This window comes from Anas platyrhynchos, chromosome 19 (assembly GCF_047663525.1).
Source record: "Anas platyrhynchos isolate ZD024472 breed Pekin duck chromosome 19, IASCAAS_PekinDuck_T2T, whole genome shotgun sequence".
NCBI lineage: Eukaryota > Metazoa > Chordata > Aves > Anseriformes > Anatidae > Anas > Anas platyrhynchos.
In genome coordinates, this window is record NC_092605.1 from 10,787,108 (window position 1) to 10,800,742 (window position 13,635).

Consider the following 13,635-nt stretch of genomic DNA (forward strand, 5'->3'; position numbering starts at 1 on the left):
AGTGGATGGAGGGATGGATGGATGGAGGGATGGATGGAGGGATTAAGGGATGGATGGAGGGATGGAGGAGTGGACGGATGGATGGAGGAGGGGACGGAGGGGTGGGTGGCTGAGCGGTCGGACAGTTGGATGGAGGGGGCGGTGTGCGGGTGAAGGAAGCGGCCGGGCGGGCGGAGGTGCGGGCGGGGCCGGGGCCGGCCGGGCCACACGTGCGGGGCGGGTCCCGCCGCCGGCCCCTCCCGCCCGCCCGCCCGGTGCCGCCGGTGCCGCCCGCGGGGAGCGCAGCGCAGCGGAGCCCGGCGGGGAGCCCGAGGATGGGCAGGGAGCGACGGCGGCAGCCGCCCTCCAGGTGGGGACCCCCGGGGCCGGGAGTGGGGGCGCTGCAGCCCCCCGGGGGCGGGGGGGATGTCGGTGTAACCGGAGGGGGCCGCGCCCCCTGAGTGTGACCGGGAGCAGGTTGTAACCGGGGGGCTCTGTCCGCCCGGTGGCTCTAGGGGGGGGTCCTTGTAACAGGGGTGTCCGTGTAACTGAGGGGTCGGTGGGTGCTGGGGGGGTGTGTGTGTGATATGGGGGGTGAGGGGGCTTCTAAGTGGGGTGCTCAAATAAATGCGTGGGGGCAATGATCCCCCATGGAACTGGAGACCCCCTTCAGCTGGGAGGGGTGTGTGCGCCCTGGGGGGGCCCCTCTGGCTGACCCCGCAGGGGGGTTCCCTGAGGTCCCTGCAACCCCAGGGAGGACCCTGCACCCGTTGGTGGGGGTCACCCTATGGCCCCAGGGTGGGGGGTCCCCTTGCAGGCTGGGAAGGGTGCACCCCCCACCTTGCCTCAATCTGGCTCCCTTGGCAGCCTGGGAGGGTCTGTGGCCAGGAGCAGCTTGTTGTGCCCGCTGGTGGGGACGGGGCCCCACTGCCGTGACTCATTTCTGGACTGCGTGCTCTTGTTTTTCTCCTGCTGCCCCACAGAGCTGCTGCCTGGGGCCCAGGTGTGGAGCTCGGCCCCCAGGGACCACCCCACAGCTCATGGGTCCCCGGGAAATCCCAGGGGCTCTCCGGCACCCGGCTGGAGTTTTGGCAGAGTCTCTGGCGGGGGTGGCAGTGAGTCACCTGGTGTCACCGGGAGCTCCCCCTGCCAGGCTGGAAGGACCCAGTGCCCTCAGGTCACTTGCTGCTCCTCACACCCTCGGGACCCCGGCGTCCCCTCAGCCCAGCAGGGCAGCGATGTGACCCTGGCAGGGCTTTGCTGTGGCAACAGGATGTGGTTTGGGATGTGACAAGCCCAGCGGCATGTCATCCCTCCGGCACTGGTGTCCGGACACGCGCCAACCCTGAGATGTCCTCGTGCTGCTTTGCACACTGGCCTGTGCCGATGCTCGTGCCCAGGAAGGAGCATTTTGGTCGGGTGTTTCCATGGCCTTGTTGTGCCACCAGCGGTCCCCATTTAGTGGCCAGCACTGACCAGGGGGGCGCACGGATCCAGCCTGGCCTCCTGCCCTGCTCACTTCTGCAGCAAGCTCCACAAAAAGATGTTTAGCTGCTTTGGATGGTGTAAGCCCTAGGGGAGGAAAAGGCCAGGCTGACTCAAATCACTAACGAAAGCGGGAGAAAAGAGATTTCAGACCTTTGTTTTCATGTTTATTAAAATCTCACTGTTACCCCAGCACCCGTTAGCTTTGCTGGTAGCTTGTTTTCGGTGCTGATGTTGCTACTCTGAATGCAGCAAAAACATGCTCAGGCAGCTGCAGGCTGCTGCTGCTTATCCTGTTGTTGAAGGGGCTGAGGCTAAGCAGCTGCAATTTATTTAGGTTTTCGATGTGTAGTAATTTTCTAAATCTTGGTTAGATGCAGAGGCTGCGGACTCCAGGGATGTGCAGGATGTCAGTGCTTTGGTTTTTGTGTGTGTGTGCTGGGGATGGGTCTGCTTGGCTGTTTCATGCTCATAGCAAAGAAATTGGATGGAGTTGCAAATTGTTTCCACAACACAATCGCGAAGTGTTTTGGAACTGCGGGTGTTGCTCAGATTAGAGCATAAACCTAGAAAGATGAGAGGATAAAGGGCGAGAGCCTAGCAGCAGTGGTTGCAGCTGTTGCATCCCTCGGTTACAGCGACTGCAGGAGGTTGGAGGGCGACAGCCGGGGCGCATCCTCTGGAGCTGGGCTGGAGGGTGCCCTGCAGGTGTCCGGGCAGTGCACAGCACGGTTTGCAGCACTGTGAGCAGGAGGTGTGCGTGGTCCAGGGCTGGGTTAGCCTTGTGCTGTGGTCCTGTCAGCAGGGAGTGGGGATGCTCGCTGCGCCTTGCTGCACCTCCAGCACTCTCCTGCAGCTCCACAGCCCGACAGGGGCAGGAGGAAGAGGGGACGGCTGAAGTGCTGGAGATGATTTGCAGAGGGAGAAGCTGTCACAGCAGGGTGGATGGGTTTGGGGTAGGGGCTCTTCACTAGTGCTGCAGGCTCTGGTGCTGTAGGATGGTGCAGCTGGCCAGACCCTTCACCCCCCACCCCTGCAGATCAGGGCACCCCAATTTGGGGAAAAGCAAACCAAAACTGTCACCTCGTGCCTTTTGCTGAACGTGAAAATCAAGATGTGAGTTTTGTACCGAGAAAGAAGAACTGAATCCAGATGAAAACACTGGAGAGAAGTGCTGTACACTGCCCCAGCAGAGCATGCTGCCCACATCGCAGTGGCCCTCAGGGCTGAGGGATGTGGCGGTGGCTTTGCCGTCAGCACGATGCTCCAGCCGTGATGGGGACCAGGCTGTGACACCCTTGTAATGATGCAGGGACTGCTGCAGGGTTGCCATGCCGTAGCTCACCTGGGACAGTTTCAACTTCTCTTTTTGGGTGACCACTGAGCTGTTCCTGCTTCGGGGCTGCCTGTTTTTTGCTTTATTATTTTGCAAGTGGAAAATGTGCATGAATTTTCTGGGGGAGAGCTGCTCAGGTGAGTGCCCCAAGGATGGTTTTGAGTGAGGAGAGTCTCCTGCTGTTTCTAAACTCCTCTTGTCTCTGCTTTGAACTTGCCCTGGGCAGTAAGTAGGGGTAAGTTCCCTATGGAAACTGCCCCCCACAGACACTGTATCATAGTCCAACGCTTTGCAGCCGTGCTCACCTGATGGGGAGGTGTTTGGGGCTGGAGATGTCATTCCTGATTGCAGTGGAGAAAGATGTGACCTGTGAATGTGACCCAGGTTCTGCTGCTCATGCTCTTTCTCTGCTCTTCTGCTTCCCTAAGAGGCTCAGTATTGTGGGACTCCTGGCATGGCTGGAGGTGGTGTGGGGTCACCTTTGTCCCCTCTCCATTGCCAGCCCTGTCATTGCAAGGTGCCCACCCACCCAAAGCCATCACTGGAGGTCTCCAGAAACCACCCGGGACCATGTCCTTCCCATGTTGTGTGCATCCACGTGGAGGTTTGCTCTCCTGAAGGCACAGCTGGTTATGGAGTCAACGTGCCACAGGCACGATGCACATGAGGGTGTGGGCAGGACCCTCCACCAGCACCCACGCTGGCACCGAGCCCTCTCCAGCTGCCTGGGTGGGAGCTTGGGGAGAAGCTCGGTGCCTTTCTCAGCACGGGGACTGAAACCCCCTGAAAACCAGCGTTCCCTTCCTTATGATCTCGTCTTTGGCCGCCAATTAACACAACGTGAGAACTTGTCTCCCCAGTGACATGTCTGTATGACTCCTCGGATGCGTTAATTGCAGGGTTTTCAGCAGCCGGAGCGCGATGAAATGGTAATTGTTGTGCTTGTGCGCCGTGCGGTAACGAAAAGACGCGGCTCTTTGGCAAAGCTTAATTAGGAAATAGGGACACTGTCAGGAATGGCTCTGCGATGCGATTTTCCTAATGAAAGCCACTGAATAGGCAGCCTTGTAATGAAGAACAGGCTCACGAGGGGTACTGCCAATTGCTCTTCTCTAGTGTTAATTTTGTATTTCCTCCCCATTGTTTGTAATACCCTCTTGGAAAAGCTTGTAGATAAAATGCTTTATTTTCTTACGGCTCGTATCCTGTTTGGCAAGCCGTGATTATAGCGTGTGCATCTGGAATACATGAGTGGACAGGCGTGAGCTCCTTCAGACTCGTTCATCTCTGATTTCAAGCCCTGCCATTGAAGGAAAAGGAAAAAAAAAAGCCACCTCGGCTTGCGGTTGGGTGATCTGCTCCCTCTCTGCGGCCTGGCCGTGCTGCAGGAGCTGGAGATGCTCGGCTGCTTTTGCAGAAGGCAGCAGGAGGAGAGCTGGCTCCGAGGGGTGCGAAGGCAGCCCGATGCTGCGGGCGTTTGGCGGGGTTTCATGTTCGAGGCTTGCCTGTTTTCGGCTCAGATGTGCTCCCCTCTCAAGTGTGATTGCTGTATTTAACCTGCCCCATCTGAGAGTTCACCCAGGTTCCAGTCTCCTGCTGGTAAGAAAGAGCCCAGCGGCCGGATCCTGCCTGGGACAGCTGCGTGGTTCAGCGCCCCCACCTGCACCGTGCCCTTCCCGTAACGGGGCCGGGCGAGCACCGGGTGCTGGAGCAGGCTCCAGCGCTGCCTCCCAGCTGTGCTGAGCAGTGAAAAGTGCTGCAGATGGTTTTGGCCGACAGATGTGAGCACAACCCCACTGCTGAGTTAAAAGCAGAATTAGAAAATGCTACCTGGCTGGATGATGCTGTGGGGCTGTGACAATGCTTAATGACTCCATGCTGTTGGGAACCATTCCTGGCTCAATGGGAATGGGGCTTGGTTTTCCCTTAAATGCTTTGTTTCTTTGCTTAAAATTCTGGTAGTGCTTGGGGTGAGAGCAGCTCCTGAAGTGCTGCTGGTCCTCATTTTGGGTGGCGGTAAGCAGAAGTGAGCAGCTCATGTGACGAGGGCGCCTGGGAATGCAGGGCGTGCTGGAGCATTGTCCCCCCACAGTCATGATGTCAGCTTTGAGCCTGATCTTGTGACTGTCTTTAGCAGTGCTGTGATAGGGAATCTGTCTCCCTTTTTATCTTGTGTCGGAGGGTTTGGGGCTGTAACATCAAGGCATTTAAAATATTCATCCTAAAGCCGTGTTAATGTTCAAACACAGCACATGGGTGCACGTCTGGTGTGTGCACGCTTAGGAAGGACGGTGTTGTCTTGAACTTGCAAAAGTGTTTTTCATCCCTTCCACAAAGGCCTATTCTTTTTTCTTTTTTTTTTTTTTGTCTCAAATTAGGATGAAATATTTCCCCTTTCAGCTGCTTCCCCCAACGCTGTGTCTATTTAAACCCTCGGCTTAGAGGCTTCTCTGCAAACAAGCTCTCGTCCTTTCAGGTGGCATTTCCCTTTTCTCATTGTTTCTGGCAATCTGTACATGTGAAACTTCACAAATGTTTCTTCATTCTTGGTGTCCTTGTGTTGATAAACCTTGCAAATCGGTGCACGCACGTGGCTGTGCGTATGCACCGGTTACGGTGGCGCTCGGGGCGCGGGTGCTTGGTGTGTGACCGAGCGGTCTCCAGCCCTGCAGACCCAGCCTTGGGTGACCTCACTGCTGCTGCTTGGACATGGCTGTGAGTCCTGCTCATCTCGGAGGCCTTCTGCTTGAGGTTTGCCTCCCTGGATCAGTTAGCTGGATTGCAATCCATCCCACCAAGCCTGAAGTCCCCAAAGGACTGCTCTTTAGATGCAAATTACTCTCGGGCTGATCTGGTCTGAATGCTAGGGGGTGTTTGATCCTTTAGGGAACTTGGGCAGAGTCAAGAAGTGTCCGTGTGGGTCTAAGTCCATGTTTGCTGGGCACGCAGCACACCTGGAGCCTGGGGACCTTGTTCGTGGTGGTCCCTGAGCTACTGACTCACAGCACTGGGCACTGGTGGGTGTTCAACAGCCTCCCACCGGGGGTCTCTAACCTGGACACCATCACCAGCTGTAGGATGATGCTGTGGGGCGAGGGGGGAAGCCTTTGGCTCTGTGGAATCTGTGCTTTGGAGTCTCCATCAAGCCACTTCCCAGGAACTCGGCTCCTTGTGAAGAGCTGGCATGAGGGCCGTGCGATGCCACCACCCATCCTGGGAGGAACCAAGGGCTGGAAGGCATTCAGGATGCATGTGCCATGTGATTTTGTGCACCTTTTGCTCCTGTGGTGTGTCACTGGGAGGATCTGGTGACTTGTCCTGCACGTCGGAGTTGGTCAGGGCTGTGCCTACCTGGCTGGAGGTGATTTGGGGATGGATGGGGTCCTCTGTGCCACTTGTGGTGGCACGTCACCTTCAAATACATTCAGTGAGCCAGGGAGAAGGGATACAGAGTGGTGGATAGGGCCTTCATGTGGAGAAGAGGATTCCTCTTGGCTTGTCTTCTCCGTGGCTTTTTGGGTTGGTGAAGATGTTGCTCTGGTGGCCATAGTAGGCCAGACCAAAGGATGGTCCAGCTCAGGGTTCTGCCCTCAGTGAGGGAGAGCTCAGGGTCTTGGAGCTCACCCACCACTGCGGGACTGCCAGAAGAGCTCTGGTCCCAGCACCTTCCCTTTGTGCAGCCCTTCCTTCTCCAGACCTTCAGGGTTTGGTACATCTGGGGTGCTGTGGTGCCTTCCAGCACAGCTTGGGCCTGCTTCTTCCCAGAGGTGAACACAAGGCTTGGAAAGGCTTCATGCCATGGGCTTGTCACTTCTCCCTACAATGGAAAATGCAGAAGCTGCTGCAGTATTTCAGTGTTTTAAGGTGCTTGAAGATGCTTGGGGCTGAACAGCATGGTGGGGCTGGCATCCTGCTGTCGGCTGGACATCCAGCCCTCCGTGGTCTATCTCCTCACCTGGAGATTCCCTTCCTTCTCGTGACTGTGATGGTGGTGCAGTTGTACCGGTGGTTCCTCTGGTCAAAGTAGGGCTCAGACCTGTCCCTGAGTTTTCAGAAGCGAGTGTCAGTCACTGCCTTGCTGCCCCAGGCTGATGGGGAACGGCCAAAGCTGTCCTCACCGTCATCTGTCCTTTGTGGAGCTGGAGCCAGCGGTGCTGGAAGCAAATCTGAAGTTTTTGGGCAACCAAGCCAGGGACTGAAAAGGCTCCTGGGTTCCCAGCAGGGCCTCCACAATGGCAGGAAGTAACTTCTAAAGCTTCCTTTGGATACACAGGGCCTTGGGGGAAAGATTTACTTGCTTGTTTATGCTGTAAGTTAATCTATTTAGTGGGCTTGGCATTAAAGCTCACAAAAAGCCCTCTGAAATGGTCACACTGCTTGTGTGTAGTGCTTTGTCTCTCACTTGCTTTGTTTCACAGCTGGAGTAGTTAAGCAGAGAGGGAGCCAATTGAAATCTCACGTGTAAACTTGTTTTCCCAAATAGGCTGAAAAAATTAACATCGTCTCTCGCTGTGGCACAGGGGGAAGGCAGCGTGGGGCAGAGGTTGGGGTCTCCACCGTGGGGAACTCCTGGTTGTGTGGGCTCTGTGCTGCTTTGCTCAGCTGGGGGACGGGGAAGGTCCTGGACCCGGCTGGGGATAAAGATGCTTTTGGAATGGGAAAAAGTACGCAAAAGGAATCCCCCCAGAAATACTGAGCTGTTACTCAGCGTAGCAGAGTAACGTGACGGTTATTTGGGGGTGGACAAGAAGTCTTAGGAAGAGTTTGGAGAGGCAGAAGAAAGTGCCGAGTCAGTGGAACAACGAATAGCTGATGGTGATTTTTTGTGATAAGGCAGTATCACTGTTTCCACTTGTTTGATGCTATTCTAAATGTGATAGTGCACCCACATGTAACCTTTCACAGGAAAAGTGTTTGTTTTCCCCAAGGGTCATGCCTGAAGAAGTCCCACATGCCCAGTGGTGGCCCAAGGCAGCACGTGGGACACCTGGGGTTGGGGTTCATGCCCAGAGGTAGCCAGCACCAGGCTCCCTTCCAGGCTGGAGATGTGGTTGCATGGTTTTGGGAGGGTCTCTTTGCTAGGCATGGGAGCGCCTGGAGTCTTGTCCCCTCTGCCCCATGTGAGTGGCCCCCAGAACCCTCCCAAAGGGACCTGTTGCGTTGTCCCACCGGCTTGCAGCCACACCAGTGAGCGTCGGGAGGAACGGAACCAGTTGATACTCTAAGTCATGTTCTTCCCTTCCTTCTTGGCAAGGGCAGCTTGGCTCACCACCTTTTTTTGTGGGAAGCACCTTTTTCCTCTAAACTCTGCATTTGCTGATTTTTTCCCTCCCCCAGTTGTCTCCTGTGACACACAGACGCGGCTTTCCCAACTTCCACAGCCCCACAGAGCAGCCTCAGTGCCCCTGAGGTGCACGTTGCCAGTACTCAGTGCCCAGCCGGGCTCTGCTGAAGACCATCGCTGTCTCCAACCTAAATCTTTCTGGGGCTTCGCTTGTCACCAAGCTTGTAATCGGCTGCGGTGTTGGGTGAAACTTCAGCCTTCGCTCTCGGGATAAGGGGTGATAGGAACTAAAATTAACTCTTGCATCATGTGGTGAGGGGTTTTCATAATCAATGCCAGGAACAAGCACGTTTCCTCTCTGAGGAGTGAGTATGTCTAACTGGCCTTTTCTTACTCAGATCAGATCTGTGTAATTTCTGCTGATTTTTAAAGAGAAGAAGAAGCTTCTCTTACCCTGGCTGAGTTCTGCCAAGCCCATGCAGTCTTTTGAGTGGTCGTGGGTGGGGCTGTGGTTGCTGATGTCCTGGCCCAGCCATCTGTGCCTGGCAGAGTCTGGCCAAGGGCAGCGTTCGGGTACCAGGGAGGTGCAGGCGCTGCAGGTGGCAGAGCTGCTACTGCCAGCACATGCAAGAGGAGAGGTCAGCTTGGCCTCTGAGAGAGAAGCTCGAGGTGCTGACACCCACTGGCCTTGGTCTGGTGTTTTGGATGGTGAGGAAAGCGTTGACAGAGAAGAGATAAAAGGAAGCATAGAATAAAGCTGGATTTTTTTTTTTTTTAAAGGAAGTTACTTTTTGGTGTTGCGATGTACTTTACAATGGTGAAATCCAAGAAATTCCACAGACTTCTGGGTCCTCACCTGCCTAGGGGCAGGAGGATTGAAAAGGTGATGGGGACGGAAGGCTGCAAGACTGGCAGGGCCACTGGGTGTCTCTCCCTGGCCTCGGGCAGGGGCCACTTGGCTCATGTCACTCGATTCAAGTCTGTTGCTGCTTTTTCTGCCCTTAAGAACATGGGTACAGACAATTCTCCTCCTCTTTACAACAGCTTTTTTTGTGATTGCATTTATCCCATTTTCCGCTCCCAGCAGGGCGTGTTTTCTCCCTGTCCTGCAATTTGAAGCTTGTCTTTCAGCATCTCCAGGAGTGGGACTTTTGCAGTTTCCTTCAGAAATCACTGCAAGAAGTAATTGACCTAATTCAAAGAACAGCGGGGAGACATGTTGCTCCCTATGCTTCTCACTTCCCAAAAGCTTGAGACTCAAGCAGTTCACGAGCACTTTTACATGAGCTGAAAATAATGGAATATGGAGATGAAGGGTACAGCCCATGGTTCAAGCTGGAGGTAAAGGCAGCGTCTTGCCAGTGGTAAGAATATCTCTGATTGAAAGGACCTGCCATGAGTCACTGAGGTTGCATAAAGAGAAGTGTCTTTTAGGAGAAAGGGGGAAGGCACCATCAGAACTGTTCTCGGTGATGGTTCGGTGGGACTAATTTAGAGATTCTTATTTTTCGGCATCAAAATACATCACGTCTTCACAGGGGTAGCAAGTGGAATTCCCCCGTTATCTGTTTGTCAAGAATGCACGAGATCCTGTCTTGAAAAGTGGTAATTGCAAAAAAGAACATTTTAAAAATAAGCCAGGAGGAAGTCTCAGTTTGCAGAATAGTTGGTAGGGAGGTCAGCAGACAATGCTGCACTGGACACTGTCTCACTTTTGTGGTTTCAGTTTCCCATCAGCATTACTGCTGGAGTCAGGGCCTGACGGGACTCTGGTCTCCATGCCCTGTTCACATCGCTAACTTCGCAGTGAGGGAATTGCTTGCTTACAGAAAGTCCCAGGATAATCTGTGAGTGTCTTCAGCATGTATTAGTCTGCCATGCATCTCAGGCTATTTCTGTTTCTGAAGGAAAGGCGTAGTTGCTCTCAAGTGCAGGCCTGAACATGGAAGCAGCAAACCTCCAATTGACTGGTCTGAGCCCTGGTCAAGACGCAAAGTCGGTACAAAATGCTGCAATCCTCCCTCAATTGAATTCTGTCTCTGGGAGATCCCTTGGCTTCCTAAAGCTACTGCTGGTCTGCTCAGTGCCCAGTGTTAAGGAGTTTGGGTGCTGTGCCCCCACTGCAAATTGAAGATGCCCAGAGGGCTGAAACCAACACCCACATCTGTGGCTGCTGTTCTTGTGCCTCCCATCAGCTCCCCTGAGACCCCAGGGCTGGAAAGGGGCTCTCCTTTATTTCCACCTCATGACTTCACTTGCTGCCAGCACTGCTGATGAGGAAGGTGGTAGTGATGCTGTGAAACCAGCTGGTACTTGCTTCTGTGATCGTATTTCTCTTAACTAGCTGAGAATTGCCCAGAAGCTACTGGCAATGCCTTCAGCCCTGCCAGCTCTGAGGCTGCTCGTCTACATTCAGGTTTTGGGTGTCTGCTGTTACTTTCTCACTACCAGCATGTTCCTCTGGGTGTGTCCTGGTGTGGCAGCTCTCTGCGCCTGCCTGCGAACTCAGCCCACATCCAGCTCTTGCACCATGTTCTGCAGTATGCTGTACCGTGGTATCTCTGGTAAGGCTTAGGAGGAGATGGCTTTTTCTGCCCCATAAAGTGGAAATAAACTCTTGGTGCAGCTCCCTGGAGCTGGAGTCAGTTACGTGGTGATGAGAAGCTCATCACCAGGAGACATGGTGGTTTCACTCTGAAATCACTAAAATTTTGCTGCGGTTCCATTTTGTACACTTACAGGGTAGCCCCACCAGATTAATTTTTTAACTCAAAAAATGACTGAACCTTGAGAAGAGGAGTGAGCCTTGTGTGGTGACAGCCCCACAGGGCAGTGCTCCCCTGCGATCCCCTCGTGGTGACTGGGTGCTGGAGCCTTCCTTGCTCCTCTGCTGTGGGTTCAGACCCTGCTTGTGTCAGTCAGCCTGGGAGATCGAGGAACAGACTACATCCGTCGCTCTGGGAGAGGTGGATGGAGGCTTGGTTGCAGCACAGTTCAGATCTCTTAAACAGCCTCAGGGAGGGCTCCGACTGGCCCTGCCATGGCTGATGGGGCTTCTGCTACTGACTTCAGCAGCATCTCGTGGCTCTGGCTGAAAGCTAATGCATCCTTGGGTGGAAACCACACCTCTGCTGCCTTGTGCCACGCATGCAGCCTCTTGGTGTTTGTTACTATCTGTTGCTAGCCTTCACGTGTTCCAAATGATTTTGCATTTATTTGCTCTTATTTGTCTGTGCTTTCTGTATTCTAATGCAGTTCATCCGTGAATTGGCTCCATTAAATGGACCATAAGCAGTTGGAGGCCTGGAAGTCTCGAACGGACAAAGTTACTTGCAGAAACGTTGGCTTCTGCTTTTATTTGTTATGAATCAAGTTTGGGGGTGAAAGAAGTGAAAGCTAAACTGAGTGGCTCTACTGCAATTTCCATGTTCCCATTATTGCGTTGTCTGAGGTTGTTACAGGCTCTGAAACATTTGGTCATGCAACTGCTGGGTAAGGAAGGAAGTGTGGTTATTCCTGCTTTGCATGTGGGAAACAGCTTTGGGGAACAAGGATGGGAGTCATCTTGCATAAGGATGCCTGCCTAAAAACATGGGCTTCTAATGTACCTTAGTCTGCTGGCTGCCCATGGAGGGGTTCAAGCTGGATGGGATGAGCTGACATCTATGTCAGGTGCTCTCGCTGTCAGTAGATGTTGGTTTGCTTAGAAATTCACCTTATTTTTGTATAGGTGAAGTTGGAGGAGATGAATCCTACCCCTGGGGTGGACCTGGTGTTACTTCAGAATTTTATAGTAGAGCAGTTAGTAGATGTGGATTCTCCAAAGTCACCAGATGATCTTCTTTCTTTCTTTTTTTTTTTTTTTTCTCAGTTATCTTGCTTCATGCCTTGGATTCCATTGTTTTTTGACTGGATGGTAATCCTGAAGTCATCAGCTTTAAATACCTTGATGGAAGAAACAAGACACCGAGAGTTTTTGCTGATCTTCCTTGCCTTGATATGTTGGTTGTGCAGCAGGTTCATAAAGGTATTATTCATGGCTTTCTTTGTTCACTGTGTGCTTCAGTGTGTTGGTAAGAGCCTTTATGGGGCTGCCAGCAGGGCTGCTGGTGTTCAGAGAAGAAGGTGGAAACCACTCTGGCAGAAAGGGAGCAGCTGTCCATAGGAATAAACCACTTCTGGACCTGACCTAGCCATCAGCCAGCTCTGGATGGCTTAATGTCATCTGAATCCTTGTCATGGTCAAGCATTTTATGAGCAAATAATGTCACAGTTGCCTGTTCTGATGGTGGCGAGTATTGACTCAGTCAGTCTTGCATCGCCCAGCAGTTCTCTGTTGTAGCAGCTGTGCTATGGGGATTTTTTGGAGGAGAACCAAACTATCCTACTCAATCCACCCTTCTAGCAGGGTTGTCCTGCCCAGTGGTGGTGAGACCTGTGTGCTACCTTTTCTTGGTCCAATGCTCCGAGGTTGCAGCTGGTTATCGCAGCTGATGGTCTCAGTGCAGCGGGGATGCGCAGGAGGTCCTGCCATGGCCTGAGTTACTCTAACGCTTCCTTGCCAGTAACTTTTACCTGGTGGAGGAAGCCTGGGAAGAAGAGAGGGTGGGGAGGGTGAAGTCAGGCTATGAACTTCTTGAGGAACGGTCAAAATAGCTGAGGAAAGTGAATCTGTCCATCTGTATTACTGATCAATGTAAAACTCCCTAGTCCTAACTAGCCGTGAAGGCGATGGCTCCAGCTCTCAGATTTAAGGTACCCCAGGCATCCAAAAGGCTGAAGCTGTGTATGTCTGCTGGGGAGTGTGAGTGGCTGCTGGTACTAAAACATAAACATGTTTCCATAGTGATTTATCCCGAGGAGAGCAAATGTTGACCACCCGTTATTTTTTATTATTATTATTTTTTTTTACCTGAGCCATCAGACTGCTGCGTTACGGTTTTGTAATCCCATGAATTTCTTTCTAGGGACTGACTCAACATGGCCAAGGAGCACCCACTGAGTTTTGCAGTCCTTGAGGATTTGGGCCATCTGAGAAATTAAATTTGCTAATGTTTGTTTTGGGGAAATGTGAACCTCTATGCTCGGAACTCTTCAAGACGTTAGATCTTGTGATGGCTCTCGTGTGTCCTGTTTTCTCAGTAACTCCCAAGGAAGTGTAAATTATGGATGTTGCTTTGTGACCTTGTGACTGTCAGTATGTGCCTCTCTGCTAATTAATGCACTGTAATTCCTGTGCCAGCAGATATTACCTCTAAAAATATCTAGAGGTGCCTCTCTGGTGATAAGGTTACAGCAGTAAGTTTAAAGCAGGGAATATGTTAAGCCTTCTCTTTCTGTGCTGTAGGAAGCTTCTGATGCTGGGGCTTAGCAAACTCTTTCAGAGAAGGGAGACGGGAGATTTTGTCCTCTAAAGATGACGATTCTGTTGTTGTCAGCAGACCCTCAGATTCTTATGACTGTAATGAGTCTTCTCCATATAACTGTTGGAGTGATCCTTGGATCTGCTGACTAGATTAAAGGAAAGACCTAAGCTTTGTGGGAGGTGTGT

General features: G+C 52.8%; 1 protein-coding gene across 3 annotated transcripts in view; it reads left to right on the top strand.

The window, feature by feature from the left end:
• The first annotated feature begins 239 nt into the window (after positions 1-239).
• PIK3R5 (phosphoinositide-3-kinase regulatory subunit 5) overlaps positions 240-13,635 on the top strand; it is a 60,031-nt gene continuing 46,635 nt past the window's right edge. For 2 of the 3 annotated variants that reach the window (XM_027471392.3, XM_027471396.3), the window contains exons 1-2: positions 241-349; positions 11,956-12,111. The gene's annotated coding sequence lies outside the window, so the exon portion shown is untranslated. Of the gene's footprint in view, positions 350-11,955; positions 12,112-13,635 lie in introns of all 3 variants that reach the window. The other variant, XM_027471394.3, reaches the window with a different exon arrangement.